Source organism: Schistocerca americana, chromosome 1 (assembly GCF_021461395.2).
Source record: "Schistocerca americana isolate TAMUIC-IGC-003095 chromosome 1, iqSchAmer2.1, whole genome shotgun sequence".
NCBI classification, from domain to species: domain Eukaryota; kingdom Metazoa; phylum Arthropoda; class Insecta; order Orthoptera; family Acrididae; genus Schistocerca; species Schistocerca americana.
This window is the reverse complement of record NC_060119.1, coordinates 154,873,412-154,887,724: the sequence shown is the minus strand read 5'-3', so window position 1 is coordinate 154,887,724 and position 14,313 is coordinate 154,873,412.

The window sequence follows — 14,313 nt, the reverse complement described above, 5'->3', positions numbered from 1 at the left end:
AGTCCTGATACAAACGGCATCCTCTGCCCAGTCATGACGTTTACTTGCTTGTGACAAGTTGGGAGATGGTAACGTTACTATTACACTCCATAAGAGTTTAATTATGGTCCATGGAGATATTTAACATAAGGACGTTCTCTTGCAGTCTGATGACGAGCTGCGCGATGAGGTGCACATTTCGTCCAGCGCGTTCATCGGGGTCCGAAGGAAAATCGGATTCCTACCGGTCCCTTCATCTTAGTCTTCGAGGGTGATACTTTACCGGAAAAGGTCAAGGTGATGGTCTACCGACGTGACGTGAAGCCCTATATACCTCCCCCGATGCGGTGCTTTAAGTGCTGGAATTTCGGCCATATGTCTTCCTGCTGCACTTCCAGCCTCACATGTCGAGATTGCGGACGCCCATCACATCCGATGTGCCCCGCCACCCATCTGTGTCAACTGTGAGGAGCACCATTCACCTTGTCGCCAGACTGCAGAATCTTCCAGAAAGAGCGTAAAATCATGGAATATAAGACCCTGGACCGACTGAACTGTACTGAGGCCAAATGGAAATACTACCAACTCCATCCTGTGAGAATGACATCTTCCTACGCCGCTGCTACAACACCTGGCTAGCCCCATTAGTTTCTCGAATTCCGGCCTGATCGACGAGTTGTAAAACCCCTCCTGCCCCTCCCCCTGCGGGTTTGGGGGTAAGAATAGGCCCGCGGTATTCCTGCCTGTCGTAAGAGGCGACTAAAAGGAGTCTCACACGTTTCGGCCTTCTGTGATGGTCCCCTCTTGGGTTTGACTTCCTTTTTTCTTCCAAATTTCCGTCGTCAGTGCGTGCCATTTGGGGAAGGACACCTTACGTGATGTTTTTGTATTGGTCCTTCATGCTCCACCATCTTGCATGTTACCTATTGTCGTGTGGGGGGGGACTACGCCCAACACCTTCTGGGTTGTCTCCTTCTCGCCTTGTGCGCACTCTTCTTCTTAGCGCCTACGACAACTGTGGACCCTTTAAACACCTAAAGTCCAGCACGGTAGCCAGTCCGTTGTGGTGGGGTCGTCATGTACCCCCCTGACCACGCAGGGATCTCACTACAGATGTCAGAGCTGTTTCCTCCCCATGCATGCCAAGGAGTATGTGCCCATCTTGTCTGGGGCATGGGGACTCCGGGCAACGGGATATCGGCCAGGTACCCGTTGCTTTAGCTAGGTGGCGCCCTTGGGGAGAGCCCTCGTTCGGAGTAGGTGGCATCTGGGCGGATGTGGCGCAATGAAGCGCAATAAATCACACCAAGCTGGTGGTCGCATGGCCACCAGCGTCTCTAAGCGAGGTAGAGTCGACTTCGATGCTGCGCAATATGACCCTCAGACGTTCCCCTCGTTGGCTGCGCCATGGGAGGGACGCCGATCTAGTGCCAAGCGGGAGCCTTATGTACCGCAATACCTTGTCTGCAGCAGGACTGATGGTGACTCCTTTCTTCCGACGAAGCCTATGTTTTTTGTGGAACACCTGGAGGATAAGTTTGGGGAAGTGGCAGGGTTGTCAAAAATGAGGAATGGGTCCATCCTCCTCAAGACGTCCTCCCCAGCCCAGTCACGAGCGTTGCTCTTGTGTGATAAGCTGGGTGACGTCCCTGTTACCGTCACTCCCCACAGTAGCTTAAATATGGTCCAGGGGATTATTTACCATCGTGACCTCTTGTTACAATCCGATGACGAGCTGAGAGCCGACTTGGAACGGCGTGGTGTGCATTTTGTCCGTCGTGTCCACCGAGGACCCAAGACAAACAGGGTGGCGACCGGTGCCTTTATCTTGGCCTTCGAGGGTGATGTCTTGCCCGAGAAGGTCAAGGTAATGGTTTACCGTTGCGACGTCCCTCCCCCGATGCGGTGCTTCCAGTGCTGGAAGTTTGGGCATATGTCCTCCCGTTGCCCATCAAGCGTTACATGTCGAGATTGCGGACGCCCCTCTCATCCCGATTCTCCATGTGCGCCCCCGCCTGTATGTGTCAACTGTGGGGAGCACCACTCTCCATGCTCGCCGGATTGCCCTGTTCTTCATAAGGAGCGGAAGATAATGGAATTTAAGACCCTGGACCGGCTTACTTATCCTGGCTAAACAGAAATATGAAAGGTTGTATCCTGCTTCCCTTCGAACATCTTATGCTGCAGCCACGTTATCGTCGCCCACGCGAGCGACGGTTGTCGCTTCATCTGTGCCGCCTTCAGTGGGCCCTCGGGGCCATGTATCTCTGTCTGCCCCCTCGTGCCTTGGGGCAAGCCTCCCTCTATTACCCCCTTAGCAGTTGGGGGCAAACCCTCTTCTGTCGCTCCCCCCAAGCTTACTTCGGGAGTGACATCTGCTCCACAACTGGGAGGCTCGATTCCTCCCTCTCCGTCTCCGGCGGCGTTGCCTCCGCCGGTTCCTCTCTCGCGGAAGGGGTCCCTTGGGGCTCTCCCTTCCTCTGTTTCTTCTCCTTCCCAGCCAGATGTCAGCCAGTGGCTGAAGGTTCCGCCACCTGCTGATCGTAGGGCTTCTGCGTCGTCGTCAGCCTCCGACGCTCCTTCAGAGAAGCTCTCCCAGCCCTCTCACCCTAAGGGCAGACGCGAGAAGAAGGAACGGAATGTGTCCAAGAAGAAGGACGTTCCGGCGGTTTCAGCACCGCCTGCTGTACATAGTCCTGGCTCCGGGGTTGAGGTGGAGATCCTCGCCTCTGCCGCGGATCTCGCCCTCACGGAAACCTTGGGGGCCTCTCCTATGGACTCAGCTGACTCTCCCCCAGTGGCGGCAGTTGGCTCTGGAGCCCTGTCTGCCTCTTAGTCGCATTCACGCCCTCCCAGCCCCTTCCTGCTTCCATTCTCCAATGGAACTGCGGCGGTTATTTCCGCCACCTGCCTGAGCTCCGGATGCTTCTGAATGATTCCCCTGTTCTCTGCATTGCTCTGCAGGAAACTTGGTTTCCTGCACTATGGACCCCCGCCCTTCGCGGTTATCAGGGATACTATAAGAACCGTGCTGCCTGTCACCGAGCGTCAGGTGGGGTTTGCCTCTTTGTTCACCACTCTGTGTGTAGCTCGCCAGTACCGCTTCTGACGCCTTTAGAGGCAGTCACTGCCAGGTTTGAGCTCTCGCCGGCTATTACTATTTGCTCTGTTTACATTCCTCCGGATGGGGAGCTCCCCCGACATGTCTTGGCTGCACTGCTGGCTCAACTCCCGCCACCTTTGCTACTTCTGGGCGATTTCAATGCCCACAACCCTCTATGGGGTGGGACTGTCTCCGATGACAGCGGTCGGGCCGTGGAGCATGTGTTGGCTCAGCTCGACCTTAGCCTCTTGATTACCGGTGCTCCCACGCATTTCAGTGCTGCCCATGGCTCGTTCTCGGCCATCGATCTCTCTATTTGCAGCCCCAGACTTGTCCCATCCTTCCACTGGAGGGTGCACCCTGGCCTGTGCGGTAGTGACCATTTTCCCATCTATTTGTCACTACCACAGAGTCGTTCTTCTGGGCGCCTGCCCCGCTGGGCTCTCCACAGGGCTGACTGGCCAGCTTTTACTTCCGCTGTAACCATTGCGTCTCCCTCACAGGGTGACATTAACGAGGTGGTCCGTGTTTTCACCACGTCCATCATTTCAGCGGCCGAGGCTGCCATCCCCAATTCCTCTGGCCTCCCTCGGCGGAAGGCTGTCCCCTGGTGGTCGCCGGAGATTGCTGAGGCTATTCGCGACCGTAGGCGGGCTCTCCAGCGTCATAGGCGGCACCCGTCTCTGGAGACCCTCATCGCCTTTAAGAGGCTCCGTGCCTTCGCCCGTCGTCTTATTGCACGGCGTAAGCAGGAGTGCTGGGAGCGGTATGTTTCCTCCTTGGGCTCTCGTGTCTCCCCGTCGCTCGTGTGGTCCCGGATACGGCGGATTTTTGGACACCAGACCACTACGGGTGTCCCTGGGATCTCTTTGGACGGCGCTGTGTGCACGGACGCTGCCGCGATTGCTGAACACCTTGCTGCGCACTTCGCTACGACCTCTGCGACTGCAACTTATCCCCGCGCCTTTCGCTCTCTCAAGGAGCGGGCCGAGCAGACGCCATTATCGTTCCACACACGTCGTTCTGAAACATACAATGCTCCTTTCAGCGAGAGGGAATTCCTCGCTGCCCTCGCCGATTGCCCTGATACAACACCAGGCCCAGACTGCATCCACGCGCAGATGCTGAAACATCTCTCCAGCGACTGCCAGAGACACATTCTCGCGATCTTTAATCGCATTTGCAGCGAAGGCGTGTTCCCGTCGCAATGACGAGAGGGTCTTATTGTCCCCATCTTGAAGCCCGGTGCGGACCCACTGGCGGTGGACAGCTATCGTCCCATTACCCTCACCAACGTTTTGTGCAAATTGCTCGAACGTATGGTGGGGCGGCGTTTGTGTTGGGTCCTTGAGTCGCGCGGTCTCCTCGCTCCATTCCAGGGTGGCTTCCGTCGGGGCCGGTCTGCAGTGGACAATTTGGTGTGGCTGGAATCTGCTGTCCGTACGGCCTTTGCCCGACGTCAGCATCTCGTTGCTGTATTTTTCGATCTGCGGAAGGCGTATGACACCACATGGAGGCATCACATTCTCGCCACGTTGCATGAGTGGGGTCTTCGTGGTCGGCTCCCGGCTTTTCTTCAAAGCTTCCTATAGCGCCGCTCTTTCCGGGTGCAAGTCGGTGCCACCTCTAGTTCCTCTTATATACAGGAAAATGGGGTCCCGCAGGGCTCGGTGTTGAGCGTCTCCTTATTTTTAGTGGCCATTAATGGTCTGGCTGCAGCAGTGGGGTCGTAGGTGTCTCCTTCTTTGTATGCCGACGACTTCTGCATGTCATTTAGCTCCACGACTACGGGAGTCGCCGAACGCAGGCTGCAAGTCGCCGTTCGCAAGGCAGCATCATGGGCTTTGACTCATGGTTTTCAGTTCTCTGCTGCCAAGACCCGAGTAATGCACTTCTGCAGGCGTCGGACGGTCCACCAACATCCTGCACTTTACCTCGACGGCCACCTGCTTGAAGTGGGGACACTTGCCGCTTCTTGGGACTCATGTTTGATGCCCAGCTCACATGGGTTCCTCATGTTACTCAGCTGAAGCAAAAATGCTGGCGGCACCTCAACGCCCTCCGCTGCCTTAGCCACACGTCTTGGGGTGCAGACCGCTGCACGCTGCTGCGGTTGTACAGAGCCCTCGTGCAGTCCTGGCTTGATTATGGGAGCCTGGCCTATGGGTCTGCGTCTCCCTCAGTGTTGAAGTTGTTAGACCCCATACACCACTGTGGGGTTCGGCTTGCAACTGGCGCTTTTCGTACGAGCCCCGTGGATAGTCTACTGGTGGAGGCCGGGGTTCCCCCGCTGCGGATTCGCCGCCATCGTCAGCTCGCCGACTATGCTGTCCACGTCCATTGCTCGCCAGGCCATCCCAATCGTCGCCTGCTTTTCCCTGCCACGGTCCTCCATCTGCCCGAACGGCGACCTAGGTCTGGGCTTTCCGTAGCTGTCCGTGTCCAGTCCCTGCTGTCCGAACTGGGGTCATTCCCTCTTCTGCCTCCCTTCCGAGTCCGTACACCTACGCCTCCCTGGTGTTTGTCCCGGCCGTCCGTCCGTCAGGATTTGGCACAGGGACCTAAGGACTAGGTTCCGCCTGTGGCCCTCCGTCGCCGTTTTCTTGCGCTCCTCGAATCATTTCCGGGCTGTGAGCCTGTCTACACTGATGGTTCCCTGGTTGATGGTCGCACTGCCTACGCTTTTGCTCACGCTGCCCATGTTGAGCAACGCTCCTTGCCGGCTGGCTGCAGTATTTTTACTGCAGAGCTGGTGGCCATCTTGCGCACTCTTGAGCATATGCGTTTCTGCTCAGGTACGTCCATCGTCATCTGCAGTGACTCCCTGAGCAGCCTTCGGGCCATCGACCGCTGCTATCCCTCCTCTCCTCTGGTGTCCTCCATTCAGGAGTCTGTTTCCGCCATTGCCCGTTCTGGTCGTTCGGTGGTCTTGGTTTGGACGCCCGGTCATGTTGGCATCCCAGGGAACGAACGTGTAGACAGGCTGGCCAAAGGGGCGATCGACGCTCCGGCTTTGGAGGTTGGCCTTACTGCTCGCGACCAGCAGCTGGTGTTGCGCCGTAAGCTGATTGGGATGTGGGCTGCTGAGTGGCGTGGCATGAGAGCCCCGAATAAACTGCGGGCTGTCAAGGGGACGACTGATGTGTGGCGTTCCTCCCTGCGGGCTTCTCGCAGGGACTCGGTAGTCCTGTGTCGGCTGCGCATCGGCCATACATACCTGACGCACGGCCATCTGTTGCGTCAGGAGGATCCCCCCTTGTGTCGGTGTGGGTCCCGGCTGACGGTCGGCCACATTTTGCTGGAGTGTCCTCGACTGCGCACACTCCGGCAATCTTTTAATCTCCCGGGCACTTTGGCTTTGGTTTTATCCGACGATGCCTCCATGGCTGACAATGTTTTACATTTTATCCGTAGTAGTCCTTTTTATGGTTCGATTTAGGGAGGTCCTGCGCCTTTCCCTTTCTGTGTCTTTTGTCCTTGTGTCTGTTGCTGTTCTCGTGTGCCGTCAGATGGTTGACTCTTTCCCTTTTTTTTTCTCATGGTCAGTCAACCAGTCTCTGGCCATCCTCCTTGCTTCTGTTTCTTTCTGTCTGGTGTTCCTCTGTCCTGTTCTTGTCTGTAGTGTTTGTTGCTGCATTTGTGTTCTTTTAGCGCCTGGGGGGGCGTCTCCCCCCCCCCCTTCGGTTTTTATCTGCTCCGTAGATTTTCGGCACGCCTGATTTTGGAACGGGGGACTGATGACCTTCGCTGTTTAGTCCCCCTTAAACATCCCAACAACCACCACCACCACCTCCTGCCCCCTCGCCAGTGGGGGGCTCTACCCACCGGGTTGCTCCTGCGCCACCTACCTCAGGTGCAACACCATCCCACCCTGTTGGGGACGTCTGTCCCCGCTTCTAAGCCGGAGAAGTGTCCAACTTCTTCGTCTTCTCACGCTTGCAAGGGATCCCTTGTGTCCCTCCCTTCGCAGGTTTCCACCAGCGGGAAGACTGACGACCGACAGTGACGTAAGTGCCCACAATCAGCTGGTCGTAGGTCTTCGCGATCCTCCTCCGTCCCGTAGACTGAATCGTTCAAGCCCTCCCAGCCAGTGAAACCCAAGGAGCAGCGTGAGAAACCCAAGCAGAAGAGCTCTAAACCCAAGGAACTCCCGGTGGCAGCCACACCACCGCAACCTTCCAGCTCTGTATCTGAGGATGAGGTGGAGATTCTGGCGTCTGCTGAGGACCTCGATCTCGCCGGTCCCTCAGACACCATGGATAGCACTAGCACAGGTGCTCAATCGGAGGCAGCAGGTGGTCCAGTGGCGTAATCTGCCTTCCCAGTAACGTCACGCCTTTCTGAGACATGGACAATATAATCCTCCAGTGGAACTGCAGCGGTTTCTGCCACCATCTAGCTGAGCTCCGACAACTTACGAGCCTTCACCCTTTCTTCTACATTGCTCTTCAGGAATGTTGGTTTCCAGCGATGCAAATCCCTGCCCTCTGTGGCTATCGTGGTTAGCGGTTATCATAAGAATCGGGCAGCTTATGAAAGGGTGTCTGGTGGGTTCTGCATCTATGTCCTTCACTCTCTTCACAGCGAGTCTGTCCCTCTACAAACACCTTTAGAGGCTGTCGCTGTTCGGGTGTGGACGCCACAGGCTGTTACCGTCTGCTGTCTAAACCTCCACCTGATGGTGATATCCCACAGCATGTCCTGGCTGCGATGATAGCCCAATTGCTGCCACCTTTCTTCTTACTGGGCGACTTCAACGCCCATAAACCTCTGTGGGGTGGGTCAGTGGCAACAGGTCGAGACGCCAGCATTGAGCGTTTGTTGGCACAGCTTGATCTTTCCATTTTAAATGATGGTGCAATCACTCACTTCGGCATGGCGCATGGCACGTACTCCGCCATCGACCTTTCGATCTGCAGCCCTAGCCTCCTACCTTCTGTCCAATGGAGTGTGCATGACGACCTGTGTGGTAGTGACCACTTTCCGATCTTTCTGTCACTGCCACAGCGTCACTCTTCTGGGCGCCCTAGCAGATGGGCTATGAATAAGGCTGACTGGGGCTTTTTCTCCTCCATTGCCGCAATTCAGCCTCTCTCTAATGACGCCATGAATGCGGTGGTTCACTCGGTCACCACCAGCATCGTTACTGCCGCAGAATCTACCATTCCCAGTTCTGCTGGGTCCCCTCGAAGGAGGACTGTGCCTTGGTGGTCGCCTGAGATTGCTGAGGCGATTATAGATCGCCGGCGGGCGCTACAGCGTCACAAGCGACATCCCTCTATTGAACACCTCATCACCTTCAAACAGCTGCGTGCGCGGACCCGCCACCTTATCCGCCAATGCAAGCAGGAGTGCTGGGAGCTGTATGTGTCCACCATCGGCCTCCATGTATCTCCATCGCAGGTCTGGGCCTAGATCCGACGCTTCTATCGCCATCGGATCCCTGTCAGCGTTCCTGCGCTCTCACTGAATGGAGCAGTTTGTACAGACTCTGACGAAATTGCCAACAGCTTGGCAGACCACTTTGCTCTGAGTTCCGCTTCTTCGAATTACCCTCTGGCCTTTCGTTCCATTAAAGAGCGGATGGAACGTCGGAGCATTTCATTTCGCACCCACCATCCTGAATGCTACAATGTTCTATTCAGTAAGTGGGAATTTGACAATGCCCTCGCCGCTGGTCCTGATACCGCTACTGGGGCAGGTAGTATCCACTGTCAGATGCTGAAACACCTTTCAGTGGACTGCCAAAGACGGCTCCTCGACCTTTACAACCGTCTCTGGGTCGTGGGTGAGTTGCCGTCCCAATGGCGGGAAAGTGTTCTTATCCCCATTTTGAAACCAGGCAAGAAGCATTTGGAAGTGGACAGCTACCGTTCCATTAGCGCCCCCAGGGGCTCAGCATTTATTTGCTGGGTACGGGCTTGGCGACCCCGGGGTTCCTGAGCTGGGGACTGGTAAGCGCCGCCAGTCCCCTGTCACCGTAAGCTCTGAGCATACTTCAGCGACCACCGTGCGGCGCGGCGGTGGAATGTTGTGTGTCTCAGGGAATGGGGATCTTGGCCTGACCGCCCGGGTCGCGAGGATGGAATACACCTCTATAAAAAACCCCTCAATCTCAAGGTGTGCTGCGCGCCGATGAGATGCATGGCTGTTGAGGTGGAACAGTCGTTAGCGGGCGACCTCTGGGGAGTCTGCCGCACCTCAGTTGTATAAGGCTTACCTAGGCACGCGGGGCTCTGTCTAGGTGGACTCCTAGTTCCCTAGCTGCTCGTGGGACCGAGATGGAACCCTCGAACTTTTCTTCTTCTCCCCCCAGCGGAAAGGGTGGGCCGCTGGTAGGTTCTAACACCCAATCTCACAAGAGGGCTCGTGTCGCCAGTCCTCCTGACTCAGGTAGTAGTAGTAACAGAACGCATGCTGCTTCGCAGAATGTGTTTCTTATAATTACAAGAAAAGATGGGAGTTTCGACAAAGTTTAGCCATTTTACATCCAGAAAGGCCTAGAAGGTATTGCTGGTACATTAAAATCTGTAAAGCGCTTGCGAAATGGCACCTTGTTGGTTGAAACATCTAGCTTCCAGCAAGTCCAGAACCTTCAGAAGGCACAATTTCTTGGGGAGTTTGCGATTGAGACTGAATTTCACAACACCTTGAACTACAGCAAGGGTGTTGTGGCTTGCCGAGATCTCGTTGATATTCCCCTAGACGAACTGAAGGCTGAATGGTCCCGGGAAGGAATTGTCGACGTGCAACACGTTATGAAACGGGTGGATGGTGCTCTCCTGAAATCTGACTCGTTCATCCTTACGTTTAACAGCACCAAATTGCCCGAGCATGTGAAGGCAGGTTTCCTACGTCTCAGTGTACGGCCTTATTACCCCAACCCCATGCGGTGTTTTAAGTGCCAACGCTTTGGACACACTACTCTAGGCTGTAAAGGGGAAGCCACTTGCGGGAACTGTGGTAAAGCCGCCCATGAGGGAGTTGGTTGCTCCTCTCCTCCCAAGTGTGTCAACTGCTCTGGGGATCACCCTGTGTGGAGTAGGGAATGTAGAGTTTTCCTTGAGGAACGGAAGATCCAGGAACTTAAAACCACCAAACGCATCCCGTACGGTGAGGCAAAGAAAATTTACAAGTCCCTGCAGCCGCCCACGTTCGCTGCTTCCTCTTCTTCCGTTCTGAAACAGCCAGTCTTGAAAACTGATGCCGCTACACAAACGGAGGTTGCTACTGTCAGCACTAGCACCTGCGTTTGTCAATGTACGTGTGCTGCTGCTGTTCCTGTGAAGCCTGCTGCTCCTCGCCGGCCTTCTGACCAGGCCGTGGTAGCTGACGTCATGGCACTTCCTGCCCCTTCCCAGGTCCAGTCTTGTGCAATGCCCAGCGCTGCTACACCCCCTACTGCTTCTGAGGTTTTGGCTCCACTGCCACCTCTGGCCAGAAAATCGAAGCCCAAACCAAAGGTGAAGACTCGACCGCTCAAGGAGACTGAAGTTCTACAGTCTGCTGATGTTGATGTCATTCTTTCTGACGTCTCTCTCGACTCCTCTTCAGAGGCGATGGAGGTTGATGTCAGACTGGGGCAATCATCTCGCCCCAAAACTGAGCCTCCACCTGTTGTGGGCTCTCCTCCCCGACAGAAAGTGAGACTGAAGGTCCTCCCACCCTGATCGATGGCTCCCATTATACAGTGGAACATGAATGGATTCCGGGCACATGTGGAGGAACTGCACCTCCTAGCACGGCAACGCCCCCTGTGCTTGTGTTTACAGGAAACACATCTAAAACCCTCTGATGCTCCTGTACTCAGGGGCGATACGTTGTATCGCAAAGATGACCTGACTGGAGACAGAGCCAAAGGCGGAGTCGCCGTGTTTGTCAATAATGACCACCACTCCTCTGCTCTCCCCCTGGATACTGACCTGCAAGCAGTTGCAGTTGCAATTCATTCCCGTCGAAGGCTTACTGTTTGCTCCCTTTATTTACCCCCTCTGGATGCAATGACCTTAGATGCTCTCACAGATCTTATCGACCAACTCCCCCACCCCTTTCTCCTCCTGGGAGACTTCAAGGCCCATCATGTCCTGTGGGGCTCCACTTCTCTTTGCACTCGAGGTCGAATTTTGGAGAGCCTCCTCACATCTCAAGTGTTGTGCATTCTTAACACAGGTACTCCAACTCATTTCTCTGCCGCTACTGGGTCATTCTCAGCCATTGACCTATCGTTCTGCTCTCCCGCCCTCACCGACTCTGTTCACTGGGAGGTCATTGACGACCTTCATTCCAGCGATCACTTCCCCATCCTCATTCATCTCCTGGATGGTGTATTGCTGGAGCAGAGGCCGCCATCGTGGATGGTTGGCAGGGCTAACTGGCCTCTGTTCACTCGATTGGCTGTCTTTGAACGCCACAACAGCGCACAGGAATGGGTGGATCACATCACACTTGTGATCCATCATGCTGCTGACCTGTCCATGCCACAGTCTTCTGGCCCTCCTAAGCGGCGCCTTGTGCCTTGGTGGACGGATGAGTGCCGTTCAGCCATCCGGGACAGGCGTGCGGCTCTTCGCCGATTTAAATGCCGCCCAACAGCAGTCAATCTTACCGCCTTTCGCATCGCGAGAGCCAGGGCACGCCGTGTCGTTAAAGAGAGCAAGAAAAGGTCATGGCAGGAGTTCCTGGACTCCATCACCCGTTCCACTTGTTCCACAAAAGTATGGGAAGCCATCCGGAGGATTTCCGGTAAACGCAGCCGTCTACCAATAGCTGCAGTCCTGAACCAGGGATGCCTCCAAACAACACCCAGAGCCATTGCTCAGACGCTGGCAGAGCATTTTGCACAAAGTACTGCCACTGCAACCCAGGATCCGGCATTTCGTCGCTACCGTGCGACTGTCGAACGAGCGAAGCTGGACTTTCGGTCGAACAATTCTGAGGCCTACAACTCCCCTTTCTCCATGTGGGAACTTGAATCGGCACTTACTGCGGCTTCTGACATCGCACCAGGTTACGACCGCATCCGGTACTCCATGCTTCGCCATCTGCCAGCGGCGTCAAAGGAAATCCTCCTCGAATGTTTTAATCTCATATGGCACACGGGAGTGTTCCCAACCTCGTGGAGGGAGGCAATCCTCATCCCTCTCCTCAAACCAGGAAAGGACCGCACATGTCCCAGTAGTTATCGTAGTATCGCCTTGACAAGCTGTGTCGGAAAGACCCTGGAACGGATGGTTAACCGTCGTCTGGTCTGGCTGCTAGAGACCAGACAGCTCCTTAGCCGCTTTCAGTGTGGATTCCGAAAATTTCGATCCACAGTCGACAACCTGACCCTCCTCGAGGCGGCTATTCAGCAGGCTTTCCTCCGTCAGCATCACTGTATCGGTATCTTCTTTGATATCTGTAAGGCATATGATACTACTTGGAGACACTGTATTCTTGCACAACTGCATCAATGGGGCTTTCGTGGCCGCCTCCCTATTTTCATTCGGTCTTTCCTGTCTCAGCGGTTTTTTCGGACCTGCGTTGGTAACACACTGTCTGATCGCTTTGAGCAAGAGAACGGTGTCCCCCAGGGCAGTGTTTTAAGCGTTACCCTCTTTGCCATAGCCAACAACAGTATAACGTCTACAGTGAGGAGTCCAGTACAGTGCTCCTTGTTTGTGGACGACTTTGCTGTTTTCTGTTCCTCCTCTAGTGTTGCATCCGCGAGCCGTCAGTTGCAACTAACGGAGCGGCGGTTAGAGGAGTGGGCTGCAAAGACGATTTTTCGGTTTTCTGCCGATAAGTGTGTTTGTGTTCATTTTAATCGTTCTCGTCGTCTTTTTACGTTGCCTGCCTTGCATATGGGGGATACTGTCCTACAGTTTGGAGACACAGTGCGGTTTCTAGGCCTAATTTTTGACTCCAGGTTGTCATGGTTGCCACACCTACGTGACTTGAAAGCCAGAACGCTGAAGGCACTGAACATCCTCAAGTGCCTCAGCCACAGGTCTTGGGGAGCGGACAGGGCGCGTCTCCTTCAGTTTTATCGAGCTTTCGTGCGCTCACGGCTGGACTATGGCTGCACAGTATATGGGTCAGCGAGGCCGTCTTATTTGCGGATCCTTGACACTGTTCACCATGCTGGGATTCGACTGGCTACGGGTGCTTATCGGACCAGTCCCGTACCCAGCCTCTGTGCTGAGGCTGGCGAACCGCCACTTACCATCCGGCGGCAGCTCCTGCTGGTGCGCCAAGCTTGTAAGTTTCTTGCAGCTCCCAGCTCGCCTGCTCACCATCTTGTTGCCCATCCACCTCTGGATCGCCTTTTTTCCCGCCGTCCCCGGGCTACGTTGGCGTTTGGGATCAGAGTGCACCGTGTGCTTGAGTCCCTCGGTGTGGAGTCTGTACAACCCCAAATCCTGGGTTTTAACCGCCTGCCACCCTGGTTACTGAAGAGGCCACGTGTGATTTTAGATTTATTGCAGTACAAGAGAGATTGCACTCCTGCCACCGTTTTTAATGCAGCATTTTCTGCCATTTTATCTGAGCACCACGACTATGTAGCTGTTTTTACGGATGGGTCGAAACAAGGGGATTCTGTTGGCTGCTCCGTTGTTTTTCCGGATCGTGTCCTCAAGGTCCGCCTGCCTCAGACTTTTACTGTCTTTGATGCAGAATTGTCTGCGATCTTGCGGGCACTGGAGCCAATGAGACTTTCTTCCTCCCTTAACTTTCTTGTCTGTTCCGATTCACTCAGTGCCCTTCAATCCTTGCACCGTTTGTATCCGGCGGATAAAGTAGTCCAGACCATCCAGGATGCCCTCCTCCGACTACAGCGACTAGGGAAGGTTGTAGCTTTCTGCTGGGTTCCGGGGCATGTCGACATTGCTGGGAATGAACGGGCAGATCTCGCAGCCAAGGAGGCGTGTCTTGATCCACACGTATCTCAGTGTGCTCTCCCGTTGCACGCACTCACCTCGCTGTTGAGCTCCAGAGTCATGTGTCGGTGGGAGGATGAGTGGCTGGAAGTGACTGACAATAAGCTCCGTCTAGTCAAGCCCACAACGCGTGTGTGGTGTACTTCCTTTCAGCCCCGTCGACGGGACGAGGTTCTCCTCACTCGGCTTCGAATAGGCCACAGCCCTATGACGCATGGCTTCCTGCTCCGGCGAGAAGACCCTCCAATGTGTGGTGCTTGCGGCGTCCAGGTCACTGTGAGCCACATTTTACTGGATTGTGTTTTATTTTCT